This window comes from Rhineura floridana, chromosome 1 (genome assembly GCF_030035675.1).
Source record: "Rhineura floridana isolate rRhiFlo1 chromosome 1, rRhiFlo1.hap2, whole genome shotgun sequence".
NCBI lineage: Eukaryota > Metazoa > Chordata > Lepidosauria > Squamata > Rhineuridae > Rhineura > Rhineura floridana.
The window spans coordinates 234,035,379-234,053,890 of record NC_084480.1 but is presented as its reverse complement, the minus strand read 5'-3'; the positions used below and the strand labels follow the sequence as shown (position 1 = coordinate 234,053,890).

At 43.3% G+C, this 18,512-nt stretch overlaps 1 protein-coding gene across 1 annotated transcript in view; it reads left to right on the top strand.

Annotated features, from left to right (window-relative positions):
• Positions 1-13,003: 13,003 nt before the first annotated feature.
• The window catches only part of LOC133369415 (cadherin-7), a 183,217-nt gene continuing 177,708 nt past the window's right edge, over positions 13,004-18,512 (top strand). The window contains exon 1 of the mRNA XM_061594705.1: positions 13,004-13,492. The gene's annotated coding sequence lies outside the window, so the exon portion shown is untranslated. The remainder of the gene's footprint in view (positions 13,493-18,512) is intronic.

Sequence of the window (18,512 nt, the reverse complement as noted above, 5' to 3'; positions counted from 1 at the left end):
ATGCCGCCTGACAAGATCAGCCACACAGGACCTTCTCTCGGTCCCACCAGTCAAAACAGCTAGGCTGGTGCGGACCAGAGAGAGGGCATTCTCGGTTGTGGCCCCCACTCTCTGGAATTCTCTTCCCTTCGATCTCCGACATGCCTCCTCTCTGATGGGCTTTCACCGAGCCTTAAAGACCTGGCTATTCAGGCAGACCTACAGAATCCTCGGGGTGGATGAGTATTAATAATGTATTAATTGATGTTTTAGACTACCTTTGTGTTTTTTAATTGTATACTGTATTTTATTGTGTTGTTGTAAGTTGCCTAGAGTGTCCGTTGATTCGGACAGATAGGCGACTAACAAATAAAATTTATTATTATTATTATTATTATGTGGCCAGAGCACACTGGCTGGCTGCCGGTGAGCTGATACTTGCTGGCAGAAAGGGGAGAATGTGTGTGTGTGTGTGTGAGAGAGAGAGAGAGAAAGAGAGAGGGGGGAGGGAAGGAGAATGGATGATGAATGAGACCCCATTTGTGCTGTACATCTAAATCCCTATTATACCACTTTAAACAGTCATGGCTTCCCCCAGAGAATCCTAGAAACTGTAGTTTGGTAAGGGTGCTGGCAGTTGTTAGGAGACCCCAATCCCCCTCACAGAGCTACAATCTCCAGAGTGGTTTAGCAGTCAATCCCTCTTCTCAAGGAACTCTGGGAAATGTAGCTCTGTGAGGGGAATAGGGGTCTCCTAATAATTCTCAGCACCACTAACAAACCACAGTTCCTAGAATTCTTTGGGGAAAGCCATGACTATTTAACGTGGTATAATAGGGATTTCAATGTATGGAGCAGAGTGGGGCTCAGTGAAGAGGAGAAAGGGTCTGTGCGTGTATTTAGGAGAAAAAAATGATGGATGAAGAGGAAAGAACTGTCCCCACACACTTTGACTTTGCTCCCCAGTATGTGCCTCCACCCACTTTCCCTTGAGTGAATGCAGCCCTTGATCTGGAAAAGCTTGCTTATTCCTGCGGTAGAGCACACAAACTACAAAGCTGTTCTTAAAAATGGAATAAAAATGAGCACATGAACACCTCAAATACTATAAAAGTGTAGGGTTAGGGAGGCTTGCTACTGTTTATATTGTTTTGAAACTTGTCCACAATGAGTGTTCTTGTGACAGGATAGCCCGTTAAGGAGTGAAAAGCCACTGGAGGCATAAAAACATTTTGTTGAAATATTCACAAAATGGTGTAGACCTGGAAGGGCAGAATCATGTTGCTCATTGTGAATGGCATCACAGCCAATAACAACTCTGTGTCTGTGACACTTGTGAAGACTACCTTCCATATCACAATAGCAATAGATGTGGTGTCTTGAGGACATATAATTTCCCAGGTATGAAAGATAGTGCTGTTCCAAATAACAAAAATTCAGCCTCAAGAAAAGATGTTGTGTGGTGCATAGCAGACAAGTCACAACTTGACATTTATTGTTCTAAAAGGTATAGTTGCATAGGAAGGTCCCTTCATATGCTTATCACTTGATAACAACCACCTGCAAGTTTTCAAACTGTTTCAGTCTGATGCAATTAAATAAATTAAGAATGTAGCCAGGTTGTGGTTGTTTTTTTTTATGAGAAGGACAGAAGGAATGGTGTCCGAACACAAAAAGAACTGTGGATGAGATGGAAGTTGTGCACGTAAATATTTTCCATGATGACAAACATTTCAACAAGATGAAAGAAACTTGCTTATTTGGTAGGCACATTCTATACGTGTTTTCTTGTCCAGCATCATTTGCCCTGCCTAAGACCATCTGTGCTCCTGATTTCCTACTATTACCACTTTACTAGGAGACATTCATAGATGGATAGTGTCCGTGTGACTGACAGGAAGCTTCTCCAGGAAGTGACTCAGTTGTGCATTGTTTATCCACGTTTTGTCATAAAGTACAAGAAGTAGTCTTTACTATTTCTTAGACAATGAATCAAAGCCATCACCTTCTTAAAGGTTCTCTCTACAGAAGTGACCTTTAGCATTTTGCCTACAAGAGATCTGCTACCTCTTAGTAAACTGGAATTGCCTGGTCTTGCTTCTACAGTGAAATTTTTATATCTCAGTCACAGAATTACACTAGCGTCACCTTACCACATTGTAATGCTTCAGACAAGATCCAGATAGGTATTTCATTTCTTTTCTTTGGCCTTTGTTCTTCTTTACTACTTTTCCCAATTTGAAAAATGTACAGTTGTACATTTTCAGGTGAAATAGGATGATAACGGCATAACATATGTATGCATAGAATTATTGTACCAAAGTTGTTGGTGTTTGTGAATGCACCTAATATGGATACAAACAGGTAATATAAAGAACATATGGTGATATGCCAAATACCATACTCATATATATTCAAGCTAGAAATGACAATCTAGTCTAGTCTGACAGGCAAGCAGTACGTATTGACTGCATTTCTGTATGCTTTTGCTAACCATTTATACATTAGAAATTTGCATCAATGTATTTACAGTTACATGCCATTCCCCAATCCAGTGGATCTTGGTACTCAGGATATATAGCTTCTTGATTCACTTCACTGGACAATGCAGCTTTCAAACCAAAAAGGCTTATGCTTAGAGCATGGTGATATACTGGGGGTAGCCAACGTGGTACCTATATGTTGTTGGCCATACCGGCTGGGGATGATGGGAGTTGTAGTCCAACAACATCTGGAGAGCATCATGCTGGCTACCCCGGTTGTGTGTGTGTGTGTGTGTACAGAGAGAGAGAGAGAGAGAGAGTCCTGTCCAAGCCCACTGAAGTGACATACAGATGTGAAGGTGTACTTTTCTTTAATAGGTTTAACAGTAAATTTCAGTTCAGAGAGCTGGTTCTCCATGTCTACATAACTAGGTATGACTACATAATTAGACACACACCCTTACAACCCTTAAGTAAGTGTGGGCAGACTCCTACTTGCATGGGAAAGGTGTCACAGTGGGAGCATGCATACATGCAAGCACTCCTCAGGGGGACTGTAGGAACTCTTTGAGCCTATCAGCACAGTAGCCTATGTGTCTGAGGCTAGGGTGGCAGAGACACCTTCTCAAGAGATCCTGCTCCTCAAGAGAAGGGGTACACGGTAGCGATGGTGGGGTGAGCAAGGAAGGGGGTGAAGAGCCAGCCTCCTGATTGGACAGCACCTCATCAGTTGAAATGGGAGTTATTGAGCTGTCACTGGGCTGATTCACACGGAGGTTTAGTGTGAATCTGGCACTACTTGCATCCCATTTAATTCACAGTGTTTACATGATGTATAAGGCCAGGTAAAGGTAAGCCTCTGCTTTCTCCTTTAAATTTGCATCAAATCAATCCAATTCTAATCCGAAAAGGGAAGGAAAACCGTCTGTACTTCGTATCTCTAGGGCTTTGCAGACGCTTAGCTCTGATGCTTTTTTGAATCCATGCCCACTCCCTCCTCCTCCTTTTGTTCATGCCATTTCCTGCTGGCTCCTGTTCTGAAAGCCTGCTGCAAACGGTGCTTGTTTTTTCTTTCCTCCCTAACTTGTGCAAAAAAGCATAACACTGTTCAAACAAATATTTGTATTTCTGCTGGATTCTGAAAATACAAATAATTGCACTTGAGGATTTTTTTTTAATGAAACTTAGTCTGGAACAAACTGAGCATGCTCAGTTGCCAAGGTAACCAGAGGAGGTGGTAGTTTGACCTTAAGAGGGCGTGGTCATTAGGAAGATGTATGATTGACCCTTTCCCTTCAGTGGGGACTGAAAACAGTGCACTGGAAGGTAGGAGTGTGAACCTTTAAACTCTATCGCAATGGGAAAAGCTTCATTTTAAAACTGAGTTCAGCTCCCATGTGAATGAGCCCACTGTCAGCAGCACTGAACCTGTCAGACTCCACCCCCTCTGAATGCCAGTCATTGGGACCCTCCCCCAAGTCCCATTCCATCTCCTCCTCTTCATCCTAATTGCTCCAAGACAGTACCATGGGACACATCACACCCACATACACATGTACATACACATGTACATGCACATGCACATGAACACACATACTAGGGGCTTCATGTACAAACTCCATATGCACATACACATGCACACAAACATAGACTCCCAAACATACACACATATACAGACTTCCAAACACACACACACAGTCTCCCCCCCCCAGGACTCTGAAACAGTCACCTACAGGCAACTCCCAGAATGTCTCCCCCCACAGATTACTCCCAAAATGCCCCCCCAACAGGAAACTCCCAAAATGCCCCCCAGGGACTTGCCCCCACCCAGTTTAGGCCACTTACTAGTCTCCCGCCTGTCCAGGCTGTTGCTGCCCTGCCTTAACCGCTACCCTCCTTCCTGCTTTGTTGTTACTGTCACCTGCTCACCCCCCCATGACCACTCACTCGCTCGCCCACTCCCAATGCTCAGTCGCCTGCCTGCTCTCCACCCACTTGGCTCCCAACACTCACTTACTCACTCACCTGCCTGCCATCCTTGCTTCTCTCACTCTCCTCTGGCAACCCCCTGTCCTCTTGCCACCCCACAGGCACCCTCAGTCCCTATGCTTTTAATGAAACAATGATAAAATTGTATTATTTTGTTGTAGCTACAACTGAGTACCCAACATTTAAAGAATTGATGGAGAAGTAGTATATAGAAACAGTAAAGTGTATTCCACTATATAACTATATGATAAACTATGAACAGCAATTGAATTGAATTCTTTGCTACTAAAAAGTTTTTCATCTTTTCTTGGCAGGTGTTTTCCGCTCTTTTGAGAAATGTGAATGAAGGAAGTGGGTAGATTGAAGAGAGCCGTAGCATGTGCATCTATGTTTGATTTATAGTTATATCAGGATGGTTATGGAAATAGAAGGCATTTTCCTTCCTCAGACTGAAGGTCATATATTCAAGTCACACACATAGATTTTGGCTTCCAAATAATGCCATAGCAAGAGGGTGGTATGTGCTTGGAGCTACTTACATTTCTGTAGTGCTTATGCGGAGTATGGAGCACTACACATGCCATTCTTCTGATGGAGTATCTGACAAATGGAAAGATAAAACATGCCGAGAATTTATCCTTCATATTTCAGAAAACTATATAATTTTTAATTGTAATTATCCCATACACAATTGATCAGGACCCTGTGAAACTCCAGATATTGTTGGATTCCGACTCCCATCAGCCCCAGCAAGCATGGCCAATGGCCAAGGATAATGAGAGTTGTAGTCCAACAACATCTAGAGCAGTGGTGGGGAATCTCTGGTTTGTGGACCTAATAAGGCTCACATGGCTGTTTGAGCAAACCACACCAATCTTTCCCATGTCTGACAATTCCCGCCATCATCAGACCCAAGGGGCTCTGGCGATGGTGCGCCTTTGCAGCCATACCGGGGAAGACCAGGCATGGCTTCAAAAGCCCCTTCCCTTAGGTGCGATGTGGCCACACATGCCTGTCACATAGGCAGCAGAGCAGGGTGGCTATTTAAGCCCTGCTCCGTCTGCCCTCAGCCTCTTTCCGGCCTTACATGACACCCACCCACCATCCCTTCAGGGCAGTACAAGTTTAACTGGTCACCTCGGCCGGGTAGGAATTTTTAGCTCGCCAGCCTTCATTTGCTGGCAAGTTTTTTGCCTACCCTTTACTGTTCTTCTAATTTGGCTGATTCACTCAATTTTATTTGGCTTAATTTGATTTGGCTGATTTGTTGCCTGGCCTCATAGTTTAATCTGTAAATAAGTTATTTGGTTACGTTAGGCAGATATGTGCGGAATTTCACAAGGTAGAGTTTGGTGACCACCCTTAGGCACCCTTTAAGGTGATCGGCGGGTTCTGAGGCCTGCCTTCCAAGTTGTGTGCCCTGTTGGCAGGATCAGAGTTGTGCGGCCCTGAGGGGGGTGGAGTAGGAGGGGCCCGGAGAAGGGGATTGGGCTTGGACCACCCCCTTTCCCTTGGCAGAGTGTCCTCGCCCGATTGGGTATGAGACATACCCAATGTCTGCAGATCATTTTATTATGCAATCAAGCATGTAATTGGCTTTATTCCAATAAACGTGGCCCTTGATCTACCCACACTTCATCTTGTCTTGCCTCTTCATTTCCTGCTTATGCACTGCTATATATGGCAACAAATGCATGAAAGTTAAAAAGTTAAAAAAGAATTCAAGCTGCACTTATAGTGTGCTTTGAATTCTCCTTTTGCAGCCACTGATTGAATTCTTTTTTTTTTTTAATTCAAGCCAGGGCTGCAAAGGAAGAATCTTCATTTGCAGCTGCTGTTTGAATTCAAAAAGTGCTGAAGTCAAGGTGGGGCTGCAAATGTTCCTTTGCCGTGGCAGCTTGAAGTTTCAATTGGCTGACATCATATGATGTCATGTGATTGACAGGTGGGCAGGCTCATCCACCTATCAAAGTGGCCCATGGAGGGTTGGTCATTTCTGGATCTGGCTATCTTGAAGTGATTCCCCACCCCTAATCTAGAGGGCTACAGGATGCCCACCCTTGAACCTAGAAAAATGTTATGCAATTCCTGAGTTTGTAAAGAAATCAAAACTCAAATGTACAACTTTTTAAAGCATAGATTTTGATGTATTTCAGCATAGCATTACACTGGTTGACCATCTGATGGCAGGTAGTCATGACTAATCTGACCACCAAGCAATTATATCTTGTCCTAGTGGTATACCAAATATATACAAAGGCTAGGCATGTCCATTTTCTGTGTAAGTTCATTTTTAGGGAAAGAAACATTATTTCAGATTGCAGTGTGGAATGTCTTGATTTCTTAAAATGTTGCATCTCTCTTTTCAATTCTGTATGTAATGTATAATTGCACATATCAAATGTATAAATTCACATATCAAATGCAAGTTACTTCCTTAGGGTGTCAATCAAAATTTTGGCAGTTGTTGATACCTACAAGGAATGCCCACTCAGTGTTTATTTTTAGGGGCTAGATATGCCAATTTAGAGCATCTGATCACCACAATCTACAGTATGTGTTACAAACTTTAGCTCATACTATACCTTCGCCTGTTCACACAGGAAATGTGACAGATTGCATGAGCAGAAACAGCTTAGTAGTATTGGCTTGAAGATATCTGAAGGATGAAAGGCCTCCATCCTACATGCTGCACGGTGAGCTTAAGTATCAGATGCAGAGACTGAGACTCTACTATAGCATTAGAGCAGCTGGTATATGATAGTGGCAAAATGTGTGCTGAGAAGGTACCGATTTAAATCTTGCCTCAGCTATGAACTTATTACGTGATCTTAGGTAAGCCACCATCTCTGTAATGTGAAGTGTGGAATGTGCAGTGTACTGGCACTAATTTGATGTACACAATTATTGTAAAGATTACTGAATGTATTTGAAATGCTTTGAACATTTAAAAACTCTGTTAAAGTTATGTAGTGTTATCCAAATATAAGTATGTGCAGATTCCTCAGTTGCAACAGCTACAAATGCTCTGGTTATATCCAGACTAGACTTTTACAATGTGTTCTACTTCAAGCTATTTACAAAGAGTGTTTTGAAACTTCAGCTGATGCACAATGCAGCTATGAATGCTTGTGGGGGCTAGGCATTCACCAATTGCACCATATTGTATCAATCACGTCAGCTGCCTATTTGTTCCTGGGCTCAATTGAAAGTGTTGTTTTTTAAAAAAAAGAAACTGTAAAGCCATAAATGGTTTGAGACCTCCACACATGTGAATCTGCTGGGGCCTTAACATCACCCTCAGAGACCCTGCTAACACCACCTTCATAGTCGATCAGATCGGCAAGCCCTAGAGACATGGCCTGTCCTGGATAGGGTTGCACATCCCCTGAAGGTGCAGGTTTGTAGCTTGGGGATTCTCCTAGAACCATCTCTGTCAGTTGAGGCTCAGGTAGCCTCGGTGGCACGGAGTGCCTTCTACCAACTTCGGTTGGTGGCCCAGCTATGCCCCTATCTGGACAGGGATAACCTGGCTTCAGTTGTCCATGCTCTGGTAACCTCCAAATTAATTACTGCAATGCACTCTACGTGGGGCTGCCTTTGAAGATTGTTTGGAAGCTGCAGCTTGTGCAAAATGCAGCAGCTAGATTGGTAACAGGGACCAGACAGTTTGAACATATAAAACCGATTCTGGCCCGCTTGCATTGGCTGCCTGTATGTTTCCAAGCTCGATTCAAGGTGCTGGTTTTAACCTATAAAGCCTTACATGGCTTAGGACCACAATACCTGATAGAACGCCTCTCCCCACATGAACCCCACATGAAGCCCTCCTCCGGGTTCCTACTCTGCAGGAAGCTGGGAGTCTGGCAACAAGGGAGAGGGCCTTATCAGTGGTGGTCCCCAAATTATGGAATGATCTCCTTGACAAGGTGTGCCTGGTGCCAACACTGTTATCTTTTCGGGCCAGGTCAAGACTTTCCTCTTCTCCCAGGCATTTTAGCATGTGTTTTTAAATTTGTATATTTGTTTTTAATGTTTTTTATTGTTGTAAACCACCCAGAGAGCTTCAGCAATGGGGTGGTATACAAATGCAATCAATCAATCAATCAATCAGTCAATTCAGTGGTGGCCCTATATCTCAGGAAATCTCTCCTGAAGGAAGTATATATGGCTTCATCCTTTTTAGCTTTAAAATGGACCTTAGAATCTTCATTGTTGTTGATTTCAGTCTGTATTTTACCAAAAGCATTGTGTTGGGCTTGTAAACTGCTGCTGTTTTTACTTTTATAACTGAATTGTATTCTATCTTTTCTAAAAACAATTTATATTGTTTCAATTATGTTTGCAAGCTACCTTGGGACAGCATTGCCCTGAAAGGTGGCATATAAATGTCTTAAATAAATGAAAAGAAATGCAAAAGTCTGATCTCATTGCAAAAAGATTGTATGTGGAGCCATTTGTTCTGAAGACCTTTGTGTTCTTGAACCCTGCTTTTTAATGGCTAGCTTAAGATTCTACACACACACACACACACACAGAGAGAGAGAGAGAGAGAGAGAGAGAGAGAGAGAGAGAGAGAGAGAATGTATTTGAAGGACAGAATCATTTCCCATGGTTAATAGCACTCAGAGTTTTTGCATAGCTGCACACAAGGATGTTGCAGGCTTTTTGTGGTTGAATGCATCCTATTATAATGCATCCATGGCCTTGGGTGCATAGGTTTGAGATGGGAGATTTCTTGCAGTTGCATCTTCAAAACATTTCTCCCTGAATTCATAGTGCTAGGTTGTTGTGTTTTTGGTCTCTGTTCAGAAAACCGCATCAAAAATGCACACCTTAAAAACAGGTTAGGAGACATGGTAGGGATCACGATAAAGCTGCTCTTTGCTTTCACACTTACAGAAACATCACTGTTTGTATTTTGTTTCAAAAACTACACAATTTGAAACTGACATGATATTTGATTTTCTGAGTGATTAGGAAACACACACACCTCACTACCCCTTTTCATTTTTAAAAGGAGGAAATTGCTTTATTCTTGACATATTTTATCACTTTTGCCACAGTTCACAATGTGCTTTGAATTAAAGAACTACATTTAATTAGAAATTTACATAACAGTTTTGCTCTTTGAAAGTATGCAAAAGCTTTGAAGAAAAGGCCAGTTCACCTAAAAGGCAAATCAAAAGGCAGCACTGGCCCATGTTTATTTAGATGAGATTTCTGTCTCTGTGATACATATTTCTAAGAACAGGAGATGTTAAAATAATAACCATAATTTGAGTTTTAAAGAAAATGTAATCTTGGTACAAGCCATATCCAAATCCAGTTTATGCCAGGTATCTAATAGATTTTATAAATCCAACTCGGGGGGGGGGGAGAGGAATGGCCCCAGAAATTCTTATAGGGTGATGGCCCAACCCTTTTGCAGCCACCTCAGCTTTCGACCATCTGCTAAGGCAAGGGTGGGGAACCTCCCAAATGTCGCCCTCTATATCTGGCCTTTGGGTCACTGTCGAGGCCACATCTCCTCCACAATCCTCACACCCCCTCTCCCAAGCTACACTTCTCACCAGATTTGCTTTGCACCATTCTTGAGTGCTTTTGTTTGGCTGATTGTTTTCTTGAACCATAACTCCTCTTGCTTGCATGGATAGAGGATGGAAAGATGAGCAGATGTGTGTGTAAAACCTGTGTGACTATAGCCTACTGAACAAAGGTAAGAGTCACATCCATTGCTCTGCCCACTTTTGCTCCTGGCCTACACACCCGCTAGCACGTGGCTCCTGTAAGGCTGCCCACAAGGGAATGTGGTTGAAAAAGATTCCCCATCTGTGTGCTCAGGCTATCCTCTTTCCTGCACCACCAAAAAGAAGCATGTGGTCATCTGAGTGGAATTGGGTGGGTGGGTGGCAATCTTAAGGGGAAGACAGACTCTCTTCTCTCCCTCTCTCAATGGAAATCTGCTCTCTGGTATTGCTTGGAATCCATCTGGATGTGTCCTTGTCAAGGAAGGGCTGGATGATAGTAGTAGGGAAAGGAGGGTGGGAGAAAAGAAAAAAGTAGGAGAGTGCTGCTGATTTTTTTAAAAAAAGTAAATTATTTCCATATGAAAAAGATCCAGAATATTTCTGTACAAGATCAGTACTGTGGGGCAGCTGCTCCCAGCTCAGTATCCCAGGAGAGCCCACTGGCACTGACCAGCTCCTGCTGATGTTCAACAGGCCCTGGAGAGTTTAGGCTCCCTTGAGTGTGTGCATGTGGGCATCCTTCTCCTTATTAGTGCCTTGCAGAACATCAGCTACATCTTCTCCTCCCAGTCAGACTCTGACAGCAGGCGACATAAGGCAGCTGCAGCTCCTCTGCCCCTGACCAGAAAAGGAGGAAGTGAGTGGTGGTTGCAGGTACCTCCAATCATTCACCTTCTCACACCTCACCTTAGGAAGAGCAATGATAAGGACAGGATCTGCCTGGCTGTGCCCAGGGATTGTGGGTGGGCATGTAATTCGAGGAGGTAGTGGCAGCTCCTGCCTCTGCCTACTTGCTTGCTCTCTCCCTCTAGATGGCACAGTCACTCCCAAAATTTCTTTTCATTTTTTTTTTAAATCAGTTTTTGTTTTATCCACCACCACAGTGTCTAAAGGGAGAGTGAAGGTGTGGAAATGAGCAGAGTCACTTGCTGATGCAAGAAGCAGTCACCTCATGCTCTCATCCATGCACCAGTGAGGACTGAGTGCAGTGAGCCCTCATCTCTCCATGTGCCAACTGGCAAGAGACAATGGGCAACCAAGAAGAAGAGGTGGCATCCACACTGGGCACCTTGCTGGGCTAAATCCTCCCTGCTGTAACAGAAGGCAAGTGTAAGCAGCAGAGGCAGGGTTTGCCTAATTCCTCTTCCACTTCTACCAGGGAAAGAGGAAAAATGGATAATAGGAGGAAGCAGCTTGTCCAGTGCATTGGTCTCACAGGAGCCAACAAGTTCCCTATGAGAAGCCCACAAGCAGAACCTGAGGGCAACAGCACTCTTCCCACTTATAATTCCCAGCATACTACCTTAGATGCCTTTCTCTTAGTATATAGCAGGAAGGATTAGACACATGATGGCGGCAAGGATGAATGGCACAGTGGGCAGGAGTGGGCCCAGTGAGGATGCCCAGCCCAAGTGAGTAAGTAGAAGGTGTGGCCATGATGGGAGGAAGAGCAAACACTGCCTGTTTGCTCACCCCCCTTTTTCTCTGGGTGGCACAGTTGGGAGGATCATGTCCAGTCCACACCACTGCCACACACAGAAAGAGAGCAAGTGAGCAGCTGAGTGAGAGGATGAGGGAGCTATTCGTTGTATGAGAAACTAACTCTCCTTGCTTGTACATCACTCCTTTCCCTTTGCAGGCTGTGGGGATGGGGCCTGAGTACACCACCTAGGTCCCATCTGCACGATACAATTCCCAGAATGGTTTAACAATGAATCCCTCTTCCAAGGGAACTCTGACAACGGCAGCTCTGTGAGGGGAAGAGGAGTCTCCAAACAACTCCTAGCACCCTTAAACTACAGTGCCCATGATACATTGGGAAAGCCATGGCCATTTAAAGTGGCATGATATTGCTTTAAATGCAGATGGGGCCTGAGAGAGAGGGAAAGCAAGCAACTGTGCCAGCCGGGGAAGGAGTAGCCTCTTCCTCTTGCTCATATTCCCTGAGCACAGCACTGTGAGCCCAACCCTTTCAGCTGCTGCACCTCCACAACTGAGACGGCAGAGGTGCTGTTCCTTATAAATACCACACATTTATTCTCAGGGTAGCAGCAGCTGAGCCAGAATGGGAGGTCTTGTTGCTATTGCGATGTGTGGCACTGAGCCAGAGAGAAAGCAGAGCCTAAATCTCTTGGGGGTTGCTGCACCAATAGCTGGCCAGTGCCAATGAACTGGTTGGGCTGGGGAGAGTAGCCCCATGGCACTAATCTGGCCCTGGCTTACATGCTCACCCTTATCCTGGTTTGGCAACATGGTGGGGAGGGTTGTGCTGGCCAACCCAAAATGTTTTGCTGCCTGAGGCAGAGTATGTGTAATGTACCGCTTGGAGACCAGGGTTCAAATCCCCAGTCAGTTATGAAGCTCACTGGGGTGACCTGGGAACAGCTACTGTCTCTCAACCTACTCTACCCTACAGGGTTGTTGTGAGAAAAACCTAGGGAGGGGAAAACCAGGAGATCCTCGGAGGAAAGGTGAGATATAAATTAAAAAGAAAATAATGGTATCCAGCCCCCCCTCCAAAATGCATAGTACTCAAGGCACCTGTGGCAGAAAATCCAAGAAGCGCCTTTCCCTCCTTGTACATAAAAATGCAATAATAATAAATTCAGTAAGGAACACTTTGCTGCCCCTTTTATGGCACCTCGGGTGGTCCGCCTGAGACAACCGCCTCGTTCTGTCTAAGAGGGCTGGCCCGGGGAACTCTCCACAATCTAGTGTCGGCTGTGTCTTTTTTTATTTATTTTCTTCCCGGTGGATCGTGGCGTCGAGTTGTACTGCAATCATCCCCCGCCCCCATCCCGAGAACTCCTTCCCTGCCCTCCTTTTCTGTTCCCATTCTCAGCCACGTGCAGAGCCGAAACAGAAGGAACGCCGTCACCTCACTTCTTCAAAGCCGGCAAAGGAAAGACGCGCAGGGCTCGCAACGGACAAGGCAAAGGGCTTGGGCTGCTGAGCCACCGCGCTCCGACGGAAAGCGCCGATTGGGCAAGGAGGGGAGGGGATCGCGCCGCAGGAGCAGCCCCCTCTCCGCTCACTGGCTCTTGCTGCCTCTCGGCAGGCGCCGATTGGAGAGAAGGGAACCCCCTGTGTCGGAGTCTGCCCGAAGCTAAGCCGCTCGCCAAGGCAAAGCAAGTTCTATAGAGGAGCCCGGGCACATGGTCGAGAACAAGCGGCAAGGACTTCGCCGCTGCAACCCCAGCCATTTGGATTAAAGGCTTCTCACGCGGTAGCTGAGCAGCGAGAGGAAAACAAGAGAGGAGCGGGAAATGAAACAAAACAAAAAACAACCAGGTAAGACTGCATCGTGAGCGACTGCAAGAAATGGGTTGGTTTCCCTTCCCCTTGGTTTTTCCTCCTTGCAAACCTTTCTCCTCAGTCCCAGGGCAACATCAGATGACGATCTGCAGTTAGACACGCAGGCGTGAGGCTCGCATCCCGAAGTTTCATTTCCGATTGTAGTGCTCTTGAACGGCTCAGTGGCCAAGATGCTGCCTTTGCACATAGCCTTCCCCTGGAGAGAGATTTAGCAGAGCTTGCAAAAGCCTCCAGAAGCAGACTTCTGCCTCCCTTCGCCCTTCCAATGCACCGCGCCATACAAGATATCTCTGGGAACAATCGGAGTTACTGCTAATAATGGCCCTTAAAATGAAAGCTACCCAAGAATTGCTCAGGAGGTAAATAACGTAGGCAGCTAGGACGAAGCCTGCTACTCTTGAAAAAAAAAGAAGCAAGGGAAATGGGAAAAAGGCTCCTCTCTCTATCCCTCCTCCCCCAATTCAATTTGCTGGAGAGCTAAACTGTTATCACCTTGTGCTTGCCCTAATGTCCGGTACTAATGCTGTGTACTGAAAAGAGTGATGCAGGGAATCTTCGCGAGTCCCTCTATAGACTTCATCCTTCAGAAGCCGGAATGTTTCGCAGTTTCGCAAATATGGAAGTGAGAAGCGGGCATGTTTTTAATTAGCATTCACTTAGTAAGGTTAGCTCTGCGGTGTTTGACTGTTTCCTTCTGACCACCGTGGTGTATGTATTCCTTGACTTGTTTATTTTTAGATTTGGCTTTTTGCCTGCTTGTCTAGATACTCAGACGTCAAGTTGATCAATAAAGTAAAATGGACATTTTGTCTAATACTCAGCTTTTGCTTCTGTGATTTCAGGTGAGTATCAGTTGCTTTAAAGAATATTTCTTCCCCAAACAGGAATGGGTTTATGAAAGAGGGAGACTGTGCCCGGTGAAGCTTTTTGATCCTGCAAATTGAATCGTTGATACTTTAATCCTTTTCAATTGTTGGGAAGAATAGCCCTGTTTGATAGATAGCATCTGGAGTCAAAGCAGACTTGAAATGACACACTTGACGTTTTGGTTTCCTCTAATAAGACATATTGTCCTATCTCCCCCGCTCCTTTTTTCCCCCTTTTGCACATAAAAGTGGCTGATCTTAAGGCTTTGTTGGATATAACAATGTATTGATAGGATAACACAAACAGCCAACCAGCATCAATTACAACCCAAATCCCTCTGAAGTACTTGAGCTTGGAAATGACATATAAGCTTCGTTCAGGTTTTCCACCCAGACTTCCTTGTACTAATTTTGGTAGTAGATTATTTGAAGTATCATTTCCATGAATGCCTTTTAGTGAAAGTTGGATATGTGCATCTTTTAGCAAAACTAGATTTCATTTTGACACCTGGATTCTGGGATGGTGTGTGTTGATATGTTAGGTGACCAGATACCCTGTCAGGTCAGTGCCAGGAAACAACAGCAAAGGGTCTGGTTGTTGCCTGGCAGCTGGAATACAAATTGTAAAGGCACAAACATATAAAGATTAGCAAAGAAAGATCATGACTGGCATGCCAGTATAAATAATATGAAAAGTTTCAAAGATCATAGCAATAGGGTATTTAGCAATAAGATGACTAAGTCTCTTTGAAAGTATGTGCCCCTGCTGTGTTGTTATGATTACCTTTGAAATCTGTGGCTATAGGTAAGCTTTGTCTTCTGTTCAAAACCTCCCAAGTCTAACTTCCGAGCCACCCCAAGCTGCAAGTACCTGAAAGAGTTCAGTGTGGACGGCCTGTTCTGTTGATAAAAAATGACTAAATAAATAATATTTAAAAATGAAAATCAGACAACAAACAGAAATAGAGTGTATAGATTGATTTGGGAGCGGGGACATTAAAATAATGTTTCCTATTTTTGTTGTTAATAACTACTTGGGGATTAGATAGAGAAGCAGGACATAGTGACATATGAACTACAGTATAAACCAGTAAGGCTGTTTCTATGTGAGTATCAAAAGTTTACAGGATTTGCTAGAAGTACACATGGAAGGTTTGAGATGGTTAAGGTGTGTGTGTGTGTGTACACCATACAGTGTTTAATAGTGATCATCTTTCTGAAGAAACATGATAAGGTCTTTTGGGTTAATCAGAGGACATTGTACCTTTACAAAGCAAAATATAACTAATTAAATATTGCTTATAGGTCAAAGGGACGGTGTTAACAATTATGCTGATCAAATCAAGGTGTACAGCTTTCCTTGCATGAAAGAGTAATTTTAGAGCATCTGTAGAACTGTAGTTCATCCTAGAGTTGACCATTTTTGCTGAAGAAATATGGTTCCCATTTTGGCATCTTTTTATCATTCATGTATCATGTTAAACTGCACCCTAGGTCTTTGGTGCGTGCATGTGTTTAACTTTTAGAAAAGTCCACTTCTAAAGGCTGGTCATATTTGTCATTCATATAGAAACCCATGTTTGATTCATTCTGAGTCAACATCCTCTCATTAAAGAGGCTGGTTTTTATTTTTTTAAAAAATTCCAAAGTACTCAAAATACAAATCGTTAATGGAAGTTGCTTATTTTCAACTTTTAAGTGATCTGGAGTTGAATTTGAACAGAGAGGAACTGTTTTCTTAGCCTTGGATGAAACAAGATTACATTGGCTATTTCACAACCAAATATTGCAGTAACAATTTCTTTAAAACTATCCTCATTAAAACATCAACAACAGCAACTAAAACTATCCTCATTTGCTTTACCTGATCAGGCACAATTTTTAATGTATATTTTGGCAATAAGAAATCAGACAAACCTTACTCGGAAGGGGTGCATAAAGACAGAAGATGTTAACGTCAACATCCTCCTGACATAGCTATATGTGCAGCTATAAGCAGCAATACATGAGTGCCTCCTCTGGGAACACAGTGGCTCTGCAGGGAGGGAGATGCCACAAAGTAATGCCTTCTGTTGGATATGGAGATGTCTTGATCTTGAAGAGGAAATCAAAACAAAGGCAGAGTTGAGTGCTAGAATTTGATTCCTGTGTTCCTGTTTTAGCTACAGAAGTAGCATAGTAAAATAAGACAATAATCTTTTCACATCCACAAATTGATATTTGGGGGATAATTGAAGTTGGTTTCCAGTGGAAGTGGTGGAAGACAAATGGAGAGATAGAAGAGCTCAACATTTGTGTGTGCATGTGTGTGTGCACAGACAGGGGAAGCAATCCCTTCAAAGGCTGTTAGTAGATGAAGTTCTCCAAGTGGGGGAATGCTTCTCTCTTCCACCTAGGAAATTGTTTTCTACTCCACTGATCTTCAGAATAAGAAACAAATAGAATTAGAGGGCTTCAGCTGAAATGAACCTTTCATTTAATAGCAATGGCTCATTTGAGGTACCCTCAGAAAATGGCTTGGGTTACTCATTTCATGTTGCAAAATTAAAACATACTTACAAAAGTTACCAAACTTCATGCACTTCAGTCCTACTTCTTGAGCCTTGTTTAAAGAACCACAATCACCTTTCTTTTTTCTATACAGTCATTGTGGAAAACCATGCTGTTCCCAGAAGTATGCCTTTTGGTTGTTTTGTAAATTTGTCAAGCCCATTCACCAGAGTTTGATGAACCTGGAGTTAGTTCAGTGTAGGATGGTTATGTGTTTGGACCAGTGCATGCCCTTTCAACAATAATTAGGTTTAGATGCCAGGAAGCATGCCACATATGTGCTAACTCCTTTGTGAATATTTAGCCAAGTTTAACAACAGGAGAATGTGATAATCTGGTACAGGGAACTGAATGGGTTTAATTAAACCAGCTGTAGTTTCAGAGAATTATCTCATTGAGGGAGGCTTCCTACACTTCTTCCAATAAGACAAAAACGTCTGACTTTGGAGAATGTCTGGATCAGAAAATGTAATGTGAACCACAATTTAGTTATAAGTGTAATCTATGCTGTAAGTATCTGGATCTCTCCCCCCCCCCAAAAAAAAAACTGATTAGGGTTTGTGAAACAAAGATGCATTGAACATCCCTGTGAAATTAATATTTTTTTCTCTAAGATTGGACAGGTACTTGTAGTTCTATTTAAAAGTTCAAAGGAGGGGGGACTTCTGCATTGCTCCCAAAGCAAAACAGTTTTCCAAATGGGACTGTGAAACAGAATGAAATTTTCAATACTATAACTATAGCCAATCAGCTATCATGGGTCAGACCTGCTGCTTCCAAAGTATTCAAGGTGTTGTAGTTCAGACTCTGGGGATAAGAAGCAGCTGTAGAATTATCACAACTCACAGGGCGCTAGTTGATTGAAAAACTGGATAGTGTGAAAATGAAGGGATAATTCTTGCACCGTTGACCTAGATGGGGTATAATTTTCGAGCTGCCATTGTCTGTGCTCCATATCAGGGGTGTTTCCAAGGAAAGTAAGTATTAGGGTTAACAGCTGGGCAGTGCCATAATGTTGAGGAGTTAAAGCCATTAAGAAAGAGGAAAACAGATGTGATGGAAGCACTGAAGGCTTTAAAAGTCTGTGTGTAACCTTGAGATGGAGAACCGTTGCGCTATAGAGGAATCAAGACTTGGAAAGTTCTTAGAACAACCGCCTTTCCAGGATACTATAACGCTGTATAACAGTAATGCATCAGGGAGTATGTAATTTAGAGGTCAGAAATGGAGGAGGAGAAGGCCTGTGTAGAAAATCAATTTTCCAATAAAATGGCAGACCAAGAGTTGTGGTGAAATGGGCTTGAGGATGCATTTAAAAAGGAAAATAGGGAAAGGATGAATTTGTACCTAAAAGGATGGAAAAGAGCATGCCACTTCCCAAAAGCAACCCAAGAAAGTTTCATTATTGTAAATACTATCCGTGTTATGAACACTGTTCAAGCTCACTGATTCATGTCAGCCAACTTTATTAGCATTGTGATACATATTATGCTGCTGATGATAAAATTTATAGTCAAATATAATAATTTGCATTTTTAAAGGTAAGGCAAGTCTCATTTCAACAGTTATACATCCTGTCT